The following is a 17933-nucleotide window of genomic DNA, read 5'->3' on the forward strand; positions in this document are numbered from 1 at the left end:
TCTACCAAAATGGAAAGAAATTAATGACAGCACTAATTGAGTTGGCTTATAAAACACTGACAATGGGTTTGTATAAACAGTACTGCTTGAATATTTTGAAATGTTTACTCTTTCAGAATGATTGATTGCAATTATCTGCAACTTGTCCAATGGGTTATTTGTTCCTCAAATTTATGATCTCATCTACTAGTTGTTTTACAGCTGGTTTTGCTAAATTCTGTTGCATTGTTGGAAATTTGTGGTTAAACCTACTTGAACAAGTATTGACTTTAAGATTGTGGGCATGGGTAGACATCTAGTTGCATTCTGCACCAGCAAGCTTTTGTTGTTGTGTACCCATCCTCTTAAAGCTGGGAGCGTGTGACTTGCCCAAAGTCATCCAGTGGGTTTCATGGCTCATCTGGGATTCGAACACTTGTCTCTAGAGTCCAGCACTCAAACCACTATGCCCCAATGTCCTATATTTTTGTTTTACACTTTAATTGTGTCCATGACTGTGCATGATTTTCACTAGGACCACAGCAAACAGCAATTTTAACAGGGTGGAGAGGAGAAGCAGAAGGAATATGAATTGAAAGATTGATTCAGGGGATTAGCTTAACCCACAACCCAGTACTGTAGCTCCAGTCCAAAAGGCTTAATGCTTGCTGCTCATTTAGCTTTCATTTTCTTTAAGTGCAGAAGATCCATTAACTAATCCATTCTTCATTTGACCACTTGTGCACTTTGAGATGTTCTACAGTACCAAAAATGCAATTGCATAATCAAGTGACATCTTCTTATTTTCCCCCTTTTACTGTAATGTCCAAGGAACAAATTCTCCCAAATGACAAAGGATTGGTTGGCCACCCTGAGGAACTAGATAGTCAGTTAGGCTAGCCTTTGGTCTGCACCAACAGGAGTCTGACAGTCTTGTGAATAAGGTTGATGAGGAAACTTAAGATGTGGTTTCCACTTGTTATCTTCTGTCTGTTCATCCGAGTGAAGTCCACTTTGGATGTTACAATAGAAATGTGAAATTATTCTTGTGCATGTTTGTTAGCTGCTTTCCATCTCGGGGCAAAAAAGACCGTCACTTTGTGCTGGCCTGTAGGCAGAGCCACAGTGCACCATGGCTCCACCCCTTCACACCATAATGCCATGCACCATTCTAGATGGCGCACAACATCATGGTGTGGCCCTGGCACTGCATCTAGATAATGCAGTGCCAAAAGGGTGTCACAAAGCCATGCTGCTGTGGCTGTGATGCCCTTTAGAAGGCACAAAAAGGAACACTTTTTGATGCTCCTTTTTGTGCTCTCTAGAGGCTGGATCTGGGCCGCGGCATTCGGTTGCTGCAGCACCGATCTAGCCAGTAATGGAGACATGTTCTCCATTGTCTTTGATCTCTTATCACAAAGCATCTCCCCTGCTTTCTCAACAAACCTCACGGTCTCAGTCAAACATTTTATTCTCAATCAAACCTATTCAGTCTTAACCAAACCTATTTGGTCTCAACAAACTTCACAGTCTCAATCAAACCTTATGATCTCTAGGATTCACTGACTTGCTACAGTTCTTCCAGGACTTCTCCCTATCTAGATCTGTACCAAGGGTCCTGGAGCCGCTTCTCTGAGCCTTCTGTCTCCTTTGTTGTAGCTTCACCAAAGTTATCTCTGCAGTTCCTGGACAGACAGGGCAGACAGGTTAATATCTTGTATCACTTTGTGAAGGACCTTATTACTGGGAGAGAAGAGCCTTTTCTCTCACTACAGTTTTATTTCCCTCCACGACCACAGTGTTTTGGGGTCTCACAATTCAGGAAAGGATCTTATTTCGCTAACACTGCATTCCAGTTCTAGTTTGGGAAGGGATCTTGCTAACAATGTACTTTCAATTCTGGAACTGAGATGGGGCGGGTGAACCTATGAACTGTTTCCCAAACCACGACAGTGAAAATAAAAATAGGGTTTCCGGAATCTGCTTGGACATCAGTGTCAAGGCTGATTGGTGCTCACCACTAGGTAGCTCATACCTTGCCCATGCATAAGACATCCAACTACAGTGGTGAAATGGGTGAAGCCAACCCACAATAGCCCCCAGCCCTTGTGGCTCAATCATACAGGAACAACACACACTCTTCTGTGGATTTTATTTCTGCATCTGTAAAACTCCTCTATACCTTCTACATCCAGGATTTGAACAGTTTGATTGTGCAATCGATCTGCACAAACCTTGGGGGAATTGCCTGTGAAATTCTCCACCAAAATGCTATGAACCAGGGGAATTTTAATTAGCTCATTTACTTGGACTGAGTTACAAGCAGTCCTTTTGGAATCATTTCCCACCTGTATAACAAGATGAGGGGATAGGGAATACACAGAGGCAAAATTATATTACCTGTATTTTATTCAGGGGAAACACACATCAGTGCTGACACTCACACACATATGCACACAAGAGCTAAGGAATAAAGGTTTGAGCATTGGAATAGACAAGAGGCTCCACTAATGGTGATACTTACTCAAGCATGACAACTCCAGATGGATGGTATGGTGTTGGACTCGGCCATTTGGGGAACACTGCGGGGGATGGTTCTGAGTCAGAACTACTCAGTATTCAAAGGGACACTATGAATTTTAGCCTGCCTGAAGAAACAAAGGAAATTTGGGGCCTTATATAGGCCACAAATAACCTGAGGCAAAAATACATCAAAGGGCCACATCACTCGAAACAGGGGTATCAAAGGTGGGAATGGTAGTGCAATGGCAATTCTCTGGCTTGGGTGCAAAACATCCTGCTGTAAAACACCTAGCCTTCCTGTCTCAGAGATGTGAATCTTTCCCTGATTGCAGCTCCCAAAACTATCTATTTGATCTATGAAACTGGCAAATGGTCTGCCACTTTTGAGCTCATGGATGACAGAGTCCATCCGGGGTCATGGAGGGAAACACACCACAAAATTCAGAGGTGTCTAGTGGTTGTAACAAGTGTCTTTAGTATCTCAGAGGGACCCTAGGGCAGAGGGACCCTGGAGCCTAATCAGCAGAAGGGTCAGGAGGGCTCTAGAGGCAGCAGACTTTACTTACTATGTCTGAGAGTAAATGAAATAGTTCAGATTACCCTTTGAGGGGCAGGAGGCTAAAACTTTTAAGTCCCTAATTTGAAATGCATTATTTAAGTGCTCTGTTGCTCAGCCTCAGTGGAACATTGCTTCATGTGATATGTCTTCCCCACTTTTCATATAGCAACCAATGAAACACTTTGTCAGTCAACATATGCATTTATGGAAACAGCATGGAATAGGATGCCCAGGTTTTCCAGGATTCCTGGAGCACTCAACCCAGCAATTACAGCTGCTACTATTGAAGTGATGATTAATAAAAATGAAACTATATGAAACACACTGTAGGCTAGATACCCACTGCAATGACTAAAGAGCTTTGGGATTGCCTGTACTATAACAGCAAGGGGGAAAATACTAAAATTCCATATGAAGCTTTCCTCTGCGTTCTGTTTGGGAGAAGAAAAAATAATAATAATAATTCCCAGGTCAGTAAGTTAGGTCACTCAATCAGTTGCCACTTTTTATACAGATAGCACTTTATAACTTGCTGTATGGAGCACTAAAAGAAAGCTGGCCATGTCTTCACATTTCACACCTTCTTAATTACCCACCTGCATTCTTTTTATTATGAGGGTTTGAATAGTATCACTTGTAAAAGAAAGGCTGAGAGGAAATTGCTGGGCTTTTAAAAAATTGCCTCATCAGTATGAAATAGAATCATTTAATATCTGAGCCCTTCGGTCCTATAATTTTCCTTTGTTCAGTCCTTGCCATGCTGAATCCCACAATCAGAATATAAACACAGGCCTACTGCCCTGAGTGATCTGGAATTTTAACCACAGCCTCACACCTTTCTACATCGTATCGAATTAAACTTGCGTGCTTGAAATCCTAGATGTTGTGCTTATCTTTTCTAAAAATACCTAGACTATCAGAGAAGGTGTTGTGATCCTCTGAGGAATTGTGATATTTAAGTGAGAAGTTATTGGTTTTCTGTAAAAAAAAGAATATCACTCGACTGTGCGAGTAAAAGACACAGGCACCTTTTATGGAGAGCCTCCTCAAGGTATAGGGGACTGAGTTGGGGGTTCACCTCCACCTACCATTTTGAGGTGAGTCCCCCCTCCCTGCTCAGTCCATAAGCCAACACTGCTTGAGGACATCACATCTGGCCTTTTGAATCCAAGCAGAGTGTTCAGTTTCTGTCAATAGCTCCAGATTAAGTGGGCAATTACACATTCACCTTATTATGAGCATTTCTTTACCACAATTGTCTAGAGTCTTGAAGCTGACTAGATAGCTTTTGAAAAGTAGGCCATGTACTTTCAGAGATTTGGAAAAGATTACTTAGAGCCATTTTCTGTTTCAGAGCCAACATTTGTATTGCTATCCATCTGAAATACTCATCACTTACTTATTTCCCCCATTTTTTAAATAAAATAGTCACTGGTGTGCAGGAGCAATGCTATGCTCAGAAATAAAAGTACTGTATAACTACAGAAAGAGAAGTACAGAATCACCTGTAATGTGAAATATGGATGCCGACAGCACTGAGTGGCCACACTCAGTAGAGCCCCTGCTCATCTGAGACTAGCTTTGGAAATTTAAGGCCAAAGTAGACACAATGATAGTCATGCAACTAGCAATTTTATGAATGGTTTCTAAAAAGTGAATTGCAGATGTGTGTGTGTGTGCGCGCGTGTGCATACTTAATATCAGTGAATTGCAGACCTGTGGGATGCAATACTATCACAAGAGATACAAAACTTTAACCTTTTGGTCCTAGTCTAATGATCCCTGTCCAAGTATCTGCTATTTAAGGTGAGTGAAGGACTTCCCTTTGACTACAGTCCAGAAGCTGGGTCCACAATAGTAGCAAAATGGTAAAACTATGCTATGCATGATGCCAGGGACGAATCTGCAATTTACTTTTTAAAAGCCATACACAGTGGCTAACCATAGCCATGGTGTCTTATTGACCTTGCCTCAATAGCCCATTTTTCCATGACTTTACATCAGTTTCTGCTTTTAATATGCAAGCAGTATATTGTATCCACTTGAAATCTTATTCTTAAAGAAACTGCTTCAGACACAGGAATATCCACTTACTTTTTTTGAAAACATGTGCATCTCTCTGGGTATTCTAAAGTCCAGATAGCATGCATATATAATTGTCTGCTAGAAGAAACATTTGGGAACCCAACACTTCATAAGGCAGGATGGGAAGCAGAACTTTCTCTTTCAATAGATAGTAAGACCTGGGAAAATATATGGACTCATTTACCATTTAAAACTAGGTCCATTGCCATTAAAGAGAACACTGTCAAGTTGGTCCATCAATGGTACCTCACACCAGTCAAATTGGCTCGTATGTCTACCAATGTTAATCCAAAATGCTGGAGAGGCTGTGAAGGTAGGGGGACCTTTGTACATATGTGGTTGGATTGCCCCTTAGTGCATGAGTATTGGACAGAAATTTTACAAGTGATTTCCAAGATCAGTAAACAAAGTATACAATTATCCCCACTCCTGCTCCTGTTCTCCATTTTTATCAATTAAAATAAAACTCAGCAGCATAAATAACTTATTAGCCTGCTTCTGGCTGTTGCCAGGCTTGAGATAGCCAGGAACTGGAAATCTGGAAAGTTCAATATTGCAGGATGGTGGACTAGACTCTGGGACTTGTGGTTAATGGAGAAAATGGTAGATAATAACAACCGAGCAAGAGGCTTGCACTCTGGATTGACCTTTCATAGGACTTGGCACCCATTTATTGTATACATCCAGCAAGATTTAGTCTCTAGACATCCCCCAATTTTAGCTAAATTTTTATGGAAAGATGTCTTTCAGGATCCCTGAACACACCTTTTATCTATAACTTTTTAGTGTTTAGTTCCTGGAAGCTTCCCCTCCCTTGCCATGAACTTTCCCCATAACAATAGAGGCCTCCAAGAACACTTACACAGTTGAATGTTTTAATGTTTTTTACAGTTTTTAATGCTTTTATACTATGACTGTTTAATCCTGTATTAACATTGGGAATGGGGGTGGGTATAGGGATTGTTTTCTTCTTGGATTTTATTGTAACATTGATGTATTTTACTGTTGTAACCCACCCAGATTCTCTGTGATAGGGCGGGCTAGAAATAAATTTTTTGGGGAAAAAAGAAATCTTTTTTTTCCCAGCAGTGGAGAAATGTAGGAGCTGTCACCATACATTCTAAAAGATATTAATATTAGAATTTTTATGGTTTTTATCTGTGTTTTTCCAGTGAATCTTGTGAGCTGCTTTAAGTGATAGTTTTGAGACAAGGGTGGGATGATGTACAAATGAAGGAATGGAATGGATAAAAGTGTTCTGTTATTCTGACTAAACAAAGCAGCAGCTCAAGTTGGGAATTGGCTTTCTTTTCATTTTGAATCATAAAGCAAAGATCAGGTCCCTGCAACATGGTGGCACCCAGAGTAGGAACAGCAGGAGGAAAAGGAAGAGGAAAGCCTAACAACACTAAAACTGACCCATGTCTTTAACAGTTCAACAGTGACTCCATTGAATCACACCAGTTTCTCATCACATTATTTAAGTTTTCTTGCTTTGAGCAGAGGTTAAGATACACGAGGTTCAGTGTTGGCTCTTGCAGGACAAATAGCTATTTTGGGGACCACTTAAAATAGAGAAAAGACATGTGGTTTGTCCCATCTTTCGTCCTCCTCATAGTCCAGACCTGATTCCTCCTTTCCAGCTAAAGTTTCATTTAACTTGTTTTTGAAAGGGAATTATCCCAGATCTCTTAGAACTTGATGTTCCTTTGAAACTGATTATGAAAACATGGGAGGAGCTAGCAGCAGAAGGTCATGATATACATTGGTTTTTGTATTTTTAGTTAGTGGAAAGATATAAAGTAGGCACCAAACAATATGGCATAACACAAAACAAAACAGAATTGGATGTGATTATTTTAGATAAGAAAGGAAGAACAATTTCAAAATTCTATAAATTATTGTTAAAATTAGAATTAGAAAAAGAGCAAATAAAACCTTGCATGAGTCAATGGGCAAAAAAATAGGACATAATATAAAACTAAAAATGTGGGGGAAAGTGTGGGGGGAAAACTTAAAATGTACATTGTGTTCTGATATAAGAGAAAATTTCTATAAAATGATACACAGATGGTATCATATTCCAAACAGATTATCAAAAATTTACAAAAACAATAAGAGGATATGTTGGAAATGTCAGAGGCATGTGGGAATGTTTTATCGTATGTTGTGGACATGACCAAAGATAAGTAATTTCTGGAAAGAGATACATAAATGTATACAGAAAATTCCCATTAATACCAGAAATTTGTTTATTAAATATGATAGAAAATAAAGAAACAAGGTCAAAGCTAAAACCATTACTATATTTGACAACATCAGCCAGAATAACACTTAGCAAAACACTGGAGAGGAAAAGAAATACCAAATGTTGATGACTGGCTGGAAAAATCGTTAGACATTATTGAAATGGATAAAATAACGCTCTCACTGAAAGACGAAATTATGAAAGAAAACTTAACATGGAAAGCTTTACTAGATTTTTGTAAATTAAGATGGAGGATATGATCTCAGCAGCAAGGTAGAGATTATGAAGGGATGTAATTAATATGATAAGGAAATGTAAAAATTAAAAAAAAGTGTTTTGTAACAAATTGCACAAAGAAAAAGGTACTGCACAATCTTAGCAAACACTCATAAGATAGACATAAGAGGTGAGATAGAGGAATAAGACTTCAGTTTTGGGGAATATTAAGATCATAGGTGTAAAATTAATAGTAACAACAAAGAAACTTAAATGGGGAGAAGAACATAAGATATTATTTTTAATTAACATATAAGATGAAATCTGTTTGTTTTTATAATGTAAATATGTCAATAAAGATTATTTAAAAAGAACTTGATGTGCCTTCAGTCCATTTTAATATTCAATAATTTGTCTTAACTTCAACTGTAATTCGATATAAGTCTTAAGCACAATGCTCCCTATTTAGCTTGCACAGACATAGTTAAATGTAAATGGATAACCTTACATTTTATAAGTACTGGAAGCTGGTAGCTCCAATGCCAACGAGGGAGTAATTGCCCCCTGAATTTCAGTACCCTTTAAAGCAGCTGTCCAAGGTGCTGCCTAATTTTAATGATAGTGTTAAATAACTTGGGCAGCTTCTTTAAAATTAAAACTCAGAGTGGACTCAGTCATCAACAGGCATGGGAAACACCAGCCTCCACTGTTTATAAAAATCTTATGGTCATTTTCAAACTTATTGTTTGAAATAACAGTTTTAAATTAGTCAGAGCAGTGGAAATGAACCAAGTGAGCCCCACTGGCTGTGATTAAACAAATTTGGATAGAGTCTAGAATTATGATGGCAGAAGACTTGGAGTAAGTCTGCCCAAATACAGGCTGAAGCTCATTGGAAAGCTTATGCTGTGGTGGTGGTAGCAAACCCTGTTCTCCAATACTTCTGATCTTTCTTGGAATGGGCTGCCTGTTCGACACCATGGTGACTGGTCTGTGGTTTTCATTGGGGTTTTGTTCTGTCCCCCATGGTGTATAATACATACACAAAACTTGTGGGAAAGGTCATCTGGAGTTATGTGGTTAATTTCCAAACTTTGCTGATGATATCTGTATCTCTTTTTTCCATCCAATTCCAAGGAAGCTGTTTTTTTTTTGTTTTGTTTTTTTACTAATTCAGTGGCTGCTGTCTGTAATGGTCTGGATGAAGGTGAGCAAACTGAAACTTAATACAAACAAGACAGCAATGCTCCTAGTCATTCACAAGCCAGATCCAGCCTGTGCTGGATGAGGTTTCACTCCTTCTGAAGACATAGGTTCACAGCTTGGGTGTATTCATGGACTCAGATATGAGACTGGATGTCCAGGTTTTAGCAGTAGCCTCGAGTGCATTAGAACTGTTACAGCTAGTACATCAGCTGGGCTCATTTCCTGAGAAGTCAGATCTTGCTTCTGTGATAAATGCCTTGATTATATCCTGTTTAGATTACTATAATACTTTTTACATATTACATGTAATACTTTTTAACATTTTAATTTGACATTCATGTACTGATACCAGCACCACACCCATTTGGCCTATTTTGAGGAAGGGGGACCTCTGTTATCCCCTCCCCAAAAATTGGCTTCTAGTATCCATGCACCAAATACCCAAAAACCACCAGATCCTATCTTATCTTAGCTGCTAAGTAGGGTCATCCCTGGTTAGTACTTGGATGAGAGACCACCAATGAAGACCAAATGTTGTAGGCTATATTTTAGAGGAAGGAACTAGCAAAATTACCTCTGATTTTTCCTTGCCTAAGAAACCTTATGAAATTCATGGGGTCACCATAAGTCAACAAGCAACCTGACAACACATACACACATGTACTTCCATGAATGTAAAGAATATAAACCTGAAGGATAGCTTTTCCCAACTGCTTGTCCTCCAGACATGTAAGAGTACAACTACCATTGTTCAACACATTTGGTGACTGGAGGTTGGAGAAGTTAATACCAGCCATCAGTGTCCCGATTCCCCCTTTCCCTACTCGTCTAGATATACATGTAAGCCAACACTGTGTGTTGATATACACTGTATGCTGATGTTCTTTCACTATGGGAAATACAGAGTTGCTGAAAGGGGGAAATACATTCATCTATCCAATGTCATATGCTGGATCCAGATTCAGTAGTGCATAAATATCTTGTTAGGCCCTAAATTGTAGCTTTACTTATGGAATAAATCGGGTAAAAATTACAGACAATATTGAATCAGGTATTGGCTCTTTAGAAGCAAAATCCTTGTTCAGGTACTAATCAGGCTGAATCCACATGAAGATGATGAAGATGACAATTTTGTCCCTGCTCCCTTCTTTTCTTTCGTGTAAAAACGTCTAAAGGAAGAGAGATTCTTCTTATCTGAGAAGTTTCCATGGGAGCAAGGGTGCTGCAAAATCAAGGTTCTTTGTAATGCAGAGAGTATCTATGCAAACAGGAACTTCCCCACTTCAGACTTGGCCCTTTTCATTTCAGGAAAGCAATGGTAGAAGGGATGAAGCTATATGGCCTCTCTCTCTGTGTTAATTCCACCTGAATAGGCAAAGTCTAGACTTGCCAGACAACCAGATTACACACTAGTCCTGCTTAACTCTCTACTCTTGGCAAAACTCACTCATTCAGATTGAAGGACCCTTCTTTGATCTTGATGTATCTTTTGTTATCTTTTGCCTGTTTCATCCTCTGACATGAAGAACATGTGGTGGTGGTGGTGGTGGTGGTGATGGTAAAACTTCTAACTCTTATCCAACAATGAATCTTTTGTTTTCGCCTTTTCCCTAGATCAGCATCTCTATCTAGTTTTTTTTTTCCTTTCCAAAATTATAATGACTTGAGACAGCTGAGCAGGAAATACAGTTAAGGATGATTTATTGTTGATGTTGTTGCTGTTTATCAAGGAGTATGGGAAGATCTGGTCTGTGCTGTTGTTCTATTTTGAAACTCTGATCATTCTATCCTGATCTTCCTATTAGTCCACATGGGGTGGGCTTATGAAGTTTAACCATGCAGTGGGGGAACCTGGCATAATCCTATTTGAGCTCCATTTATTTTCATAAGTGACAAGCTCATAACTATAACTGCCAGAAATTTGTAATTGTAAAGGAGAATCCAGTTGTCAATCAGAGTTTGCCTCTGAGGTGCATGTGGCGCTGAAAAGATAGAAGTTGCCTGTGACTGGTGCAGGTAAAAAAAATGCTAGCAAAAGAAAAAAAAAAGTCTTTTAACCTTAAAGACACTGTCAAGGGAGAGATTTAATCAGGTGTCTGATTATATTTGATCATGCTGCTCCAGAGTCATTTTGCCTTGTGTGCCCCCAAAGTTATCTTTTTGATGTAATGTTTTTCACTGACTGACAGTAACTGGCAGAACAACCAATGCCTCATAAATCAGAACAGAGGAAAAAGAAATCCAAAACCAGAGACTGTGCTGGAAAGAAAGAATCTTATCACTTGTCTGATTTGCCTTATCACTGGGCTTCTTATCTTCTGTCTTGGTCTGTGTCATGTGATCTAAAGCACAGTGTGTATTCACTCAGAATACCTCCTATGTCTCCAACAGGTTATTCATAGCATAAAGCTGGGCCAAAGCAAAGGAAATGGAAATTTAAAATCTTGTTTGTTTGTTTGTTTGTATCCCACCTTTCTCTTGACATAGTACTCAAGGCAGCTTACCACAAAGGTAAAATAAAATACAAGTAAAAACTTGATTATACAGTAGGGTGTTTTTTAAAAAAATTAAATTAACTATCATATTGAAACACAACTAATTTTAAATAGTATATCATCATTTTAAAATACGCAACAAAAAAGGGGGGGTTGGGGGAGAAATGCAGCACACATTTGATGTTGTTGTGTACCTTCATGTCATTTCTGACTTACGGCGACCCTGAGGTGAACCTATCATGGGGTTTTCTTGAAAAGATTTGTTTAGAGGGGGTTTGCCTTTGCCTCCTTCTGAGGCTGAGAATGATTTGTCCAGAGTCACCCAGTGGGTTTCCATGGCTTCAAACCCTGGTCTCTCAGAGTCCTAACGGAACACTGAAACCATTGTCTTCCTATGATATATGGCCTACCTGGTATTGCTTAGGAAAAAATAAATTCTGAAAAGGACTGAGAAATAATGCAGATATACATAGTTCCTCCTTGTGCAGAGGTGTGATGTGGTGGGGACAGGTAGTCCAACCCTACCTGCTCCACCCTCAAAGTCTCTGTGTTGCTGAAGAATCCTGCCCCAAAAGTGTAATCATGCTCACCCGAACATGGCTGCAGGCTTCTTTGTGAATATTATCCCTGATAAGGCAGGCTTTCTATTTGTGCAAATGTCTCTAACAATAGTCAGCCAAATGTGAGTGTACTGCATCAGCATGTAAACACTGTAGGGCCCTGCACATGTCCTCTTTTTCTTTCACAAGTAGTGAAGGAAGGCCTAAATAGGGCTTTGTGGTGAATCTGTGATACAGTCCAGCAATACTCTTTACTACAGGAACATATTGTCTTCAGTGTCCCAATTAAAAGAGCTCCTGGTCCAGCTGTCTAATAATCAAGGCATCCCTTGTCCCAGTTTCTCTCTTCTTTTCTGACTCTTCCTTTTTGTCCACAGCTTACTTCACTTGCTGTAAACTGAGGCCTGATACAGACAGGCCAAAATAAAGCTGCTTCGAGTCACTTTGCAGGTATGCTGTTTAAATGATACATGTGTCCTAAGAGTCCAGAAGCCACACCAAAGCCATGCTCCAGTCCTAAGGACTGGAGTGCAGCTTTGGTGCAGCTTCTAGACTCTTAGGATGCATGCATCATTGAAACACCATACCTCCAAAGTGACCTGAAGCAGCTTTATTTTGGCCTGTCTGTATAGGGCCAGGGTTCCAAGTGCAAAGATAGTTTCTACTCAATTAACACAGCAGTAAGGGAAAGGAAGGGGTGGGATCTTGTCCTCACCAGTAGGTTCAGACAAAAGCAAATTCCTACAGGCTCTCTTTGCTTTTTTGTTCTTTCTCATTAATAGCTTTTTCCATCTTGATCACGTTCTGATGTTGCTGGCTACATGTGCCCTGGCTTTTACCTATGAAATATTGGAAGGCATCCTATCCACTTTGATAGAGATAGTAAATGCCTACTGAACTCCTTCCAACTAGAAATTGCAAGGGAACCCAATGAAATCTGGGTTTTTCTTCATGCCAAGTAGATAGATAGATAGACTTGTAAGCTATGACACAATGCTATATACCAGAGAATATACATAGAGCCAGAAGTATAAAAGTAAACCCATTACACAAAAGGAAGGCACATACATGCCAGATACTTCTTGGGATGATTTATGCAATGTTATTGAGGTACACAATGTGAGAGGAAATTTCCCTACCCCATCTCAAAATTAAGAAATCACATTGTAACAATGTGTATCACGTCCATTTTGAGTCCATGTATGGCAGTCAGACTTTCAAGGACTGTCCAAAAGAGCCCTCCCCACAAAATGGTAGTATAAACAGAACTGTATCTCCTGTCCTGTCTCCCATCCCCCATCCCCAGTGGCTGCATACTGAACAAAATGCAAGAAAGGGAACACACAGGTATAGCTATCCTTGTATAGGATGTCCATACCAGTAGCCATGTTGACTGGGGGACTCTCTGAATTGTGGTCCAAAAAACTGACTTTGCCAAACTCTGGTCTGTGACATGGGAATCTTGATCAAGCAGTGTTCCCAGCAGTGAGGAGGGCCTATGCTCATACATGTCAGTGTTTGTTCATGTCAGTGTATGTGTCAATGTTTCATTTGACCTGGACGAGACAAGGCAAGGCTGGGGGGGGGGGTACATTTCTGTTTCCCCTTTGAGTGTGAGCAAAATCCGCCTATCAAATCCTCTCCAGTAATCTAAACAAACCCTTGCATTCCAACATCTTGCAGCACTGAGAGTGCTGCTATTGAGAACCCTTTAAAGTGGCCTCAGAATGGCAACTGCCTTGACCCTAATAGGTTTGGGAAAGATCAGAAAACAAAAATTGGCAAGAAGTAGGCAAAATGCAAGGTGGCTTGCATTCATATATGTGAAATGATCTGTCAGAGTGTCATAAGGATTTTTCTAAAATGTAAATAGAATGTAAACGCCCTGCAAGTAAGAAGAAATAAAACAACAGGGGAACAGCAGGTTTTTCTCAAATCCATCCACAGGCACCTAGCCAGAAAACCAGTATTATGGATCTCTGGACCTCTCAGTGTGTTGCTCCAATGCAGTGGTGTAGCTGAGACAGAATTTTTAAGGCTGAAGCAGTGACAGTGGCACAATCCCACTCCAATGGCATAGTCGTAATCCTACTTCACTTCAAATCCCTGTTTCCTCTAAACAAAGCTTCAATCCCACACAAAATGAGAGGGAAATAGATTCCCAACAATACTGTTTTGTGAGTTTTCTCTTTTGTAACACAAAACATTTGGAAATGGGTGGTCATTAATTAAAACACACCAGCACTACCAAAGACCAGATTTTGGTGGAGATGAAGAGTTCTGCTACTGGCTTGTTGACTTTAAAGGTCAAACATGATGACAAAAGGGATCACATTATTTACGATTAACCCATTTTCCCTCTCATAATGGAATTTTCTTTGAGACACATGCCTCAGCAATCAGATATGTGAGTTAAGTATTTGTTTACCTTCCAATAACTAAACACAGAACAAAGCACACCCAATCCAAGATACCTAGATGAGAAAAACTGAGATCTATGACAAACATCATCAGTTGGGAGATCTCCTCAGCCACACTATGGTTGCATCTACACTGAAGAAATAATGCAGTCTGATGCCATTTTAACTGCCAATGATCCATCTTACAGCATCCTGGGATTTGTAGTTTTGTAAAGCGTCAGCACTTTTTGGTAGAGAAAGCTAAATAGCTTGTACAACTACAAATCCCAGGATTCCATAGGATGGAGGTACGGTACTTAAAGTGGTATCAAACCACATTATTTCTACAGCATCGATGAACTCTATGACAAATGTATAATCTAGTTTTACCCTAGGATAATGTATTAATCCCTTTTGGTTAAACTGGTGGTCATATGTTCTTTGGAGAAGTGTTTAGTCTCTGACTTACTCTTTCTTGTGGAATTTTGGGTCTTTGAAGACAAAGATCAAAATATTAACCACGTCATTACCATTTGCCAGCTTGGATTTCAATGACTGTCAGATTATTTTAATTAATTCTGAATTATGCTATGCACGTGTGTGTGTGTGTGTGTGTGTGTGTACACACATAATATACACAAGCACACAATATGAATCAGTTTCCTTGGGGGACAAACCACAATTTACTGTTGGCTACTCCAGGTTTTGACCTTAGGTAGAGATATGGGTTGATATCTGTGAGGCTAAAGTTGCCAAGTGAATCTCTGTCCCTTGAATGGTTTTGCAGAAGAGGGAATTTGAGTAAGTGTTGCCACATAAGCAACACCTGCTGAAGTTCCCTCTCTTCTACACAACCATCCTTAATGACATTGCAAGTTTCCCACCTTACCTTATCTACAGCAAGGTTTTTACTCCAAGTTTCTCCATAATGACAAACAGGAACATTTACTTGGCAATTGAAGATGAGGGGGTGGTGCCAGAAGAACATGTAATGCTGAAGCACCTATGTTTAACATATTCTCTCTGGAATTTGTATCTGATTGCAAGGTAAGCCCCAGGACCCTAACAAAGGGCAATAGCATATTCCCTCTCTTTCCCTCTCATTTTCTCTTTGTTTTGTGATAACTGGATGCATTATGACAAGCCACCTTAAGCAAGATTTTCAAATGTGTTATGGGCATCCCATGCATCTTATAAATTCTTGTCCAGACATATGGCTAAGTGACTGCCCTTTTACACAACTTCTGATGTGGCTGACCATATTTCCTTTGCCTGTTACAGGTCACCAGGGATCAGGATACATGAATATGAATAGTGTTTTGGTTTTGTTGCTAAACCATCATAGGATGATTGGTAATCCTCTGAATGACTGTCCAAAGTCAGTAATGGATTGGATGAGGGAAAATAGACTTAAATTGAATCCAAATAAAATGGAGGTACTCGTCATAGGCAATCCCAATCTGGGTATGGTGATAGGTTTCCCAGTTCTGGACAGGGTCACACTTCCCTAAAGGACTATGTTCATAGCTTGGGGGTGCTCCTGGATTTGTCACTTCACCTGTCGTCCCAGGTGGACGCAACAGCCAGGAGCACCCATTATCAGCTTCGGCTGATCAGCCAGCTGCGACCCTTCCTGGAATGGGAAAACCTAGAAACGGTTGTACATTCCCTGGTAACCTCTCGTCTCGATTTCTGTAATGCGCTCTACATGGGGCAACCCATATGCCACGTTCAGAAGCTGCAATTGGTTCAAAGCATGGCAGCCAGGTTGGTAACTGGGAGTTCTAAATTTGATTCTATCACACCTATTCTAAAATCCCTTCACTGGCTACCTATTAGCTTCCAGGCACAGTATAAGGTGTTGGTCATTACCTATAAAGCTCTACATGGCCTGGGTCCAGCTTACCTGAGGGAACGCCTGCTCCCATACAATCCTTCCCACACTCTCAGGTCCAGAACCTACTGCAGTTAGAGAGAACTAGACTGAAGACGACTTCCCAGAGATGGAACGATCTGGAACGATCTGCCGGACGGGATCCGCCATCTAACATCTTTGGAGGCCTTGAATCTCTTCCGGTGGGCCCTCCCAAACTAACCCCCTAATCTCACTCTCCACTTGCTTAAACTTGTTCCCTTCGAACTGATCTGTCTTTCTGGTTGATTTTATCGCCCATTGTTCAGGAACTGCTGTTAATGTTAATTTTAGGGGAGGGAGGGAGTGGGAATTGGGAGCTCATTTTATTTTTATCTATTCTTGTGTTCTTGATTTTATTGTTCTTTCTTTTGTATGCTGTTACCCACCTCGATCCAATACAGGGAGAGGCGGGATATAAATAAATACTACTACTACTACTACTGCTACTATTAGTATTATTAATTTGCATTTATAAAAGTAATTTATTTCCTTTCTTGTAACACAAAAATAACTACAAAACATAATTCTAGCTACTTTTAAAAATTAAAATGCTAACAGCTGCTGTCCTAGGGTACAAAAGAAATCAACATGTTGAAACCACACACTCTCTAGAACTATAATATAACTTTAAAAGCTAGCAAATTATACCACAAAAATAATGAGCTTATGTTACAGACATAATGTAACTTAATTGTACTTCAGTTATATAGCTAAAATAATTACAATTCCCTCACTATTTTTAACTGATTCTTTCCCAAATGTTTACAAAATCATGCAAAAATGTCATTGTGGTGGGGAGAGGGGCATGGCTTAGAGTCCAGTGCTAAACAAAGAACAAAGCTTAGAGCAAAAGAGGTCACTGCTGTGTTAGCATTGCTTGGAAGGGTGGATCTTTGAGCAAAAAGACATTAGAAATGGTACTAACCCCCCCCCCCCAGCAACAACCACTAGTGTCCTGTGCTTGTTCAGGGCTTAGGAGAAACACTGACTATCAAATCTGTGTAAATCAGAGTTTTAAAAGTGTGGTGTAATGGTTCTCAAACACTGGGATGGCACCCCCTTGGGGAAGAGTTGTTCAAGAGGAGTTGCTCAAGGGGGGAGGCACTTGATATGTAAAATTTACACACAGATAAAACTTAGATAAAACTGTTCTACTTTGCACAATGTTATTTCCTTATAAAATGTTAAAATAAGAATGTGCAAATGAAAATAAATAAAATATTTTTATTCGTATATTGCATGGGGAGGGGCAAGGTTTGCATGTAGAAGTAAAGGGGGATCACAAGAGTAAAAAGTCTGAGCACCATTGATGTAGTTGTTTGAGCATTGGACTATGACTTTGGGGACCAGGGTTCAAATCACTTCTCAGCCATGGAAACCCACAGGGTGATTTTGGACAAATCACACTCTCGGCTTCAGACAAAGGCAAAGACAGATTCCTTCTAAACAAATCTTGCCAAGAACCCCATGCTCAATTTGCTTTAGGGTCACCATAAGTCAGAAATAACTTGAAGACATACAACAACAACAACAGCAACAACAACAACAACGAGAACAACAAAAACCCTCGAATGGCATATCCATTGATCATGCTATCTGAGCGTTTCTGAAAGTTTCTCTTGTTCTGAATAGTAACTTTTCTGAGATCTATTGCAGAAATAGCACCCCATAACCAGGTTCTGAAAGTGCAAAGTGCAGACTTCCAGATGTTGTTGAAGTACAGCTCTTAGTATTCTTCACCACTGGGT

Source organism: Sceloporus undulatus, chromosome 4, assembly GCF_019175285.1.
Source record: "Sceloporus undulatus isolate JIND9_A2432 ecotype Alabama chromosome 4, SceUnd_v1.1, whole genome shotgun sequence".
In the NCBI taxonomy this organism is placed as follows: Eukaryota; Metazoa; Chordata; class Lepidosauria; order Squamata; family Phrynosomatidae; genus Sceloporus; species Sceloporus undulatus.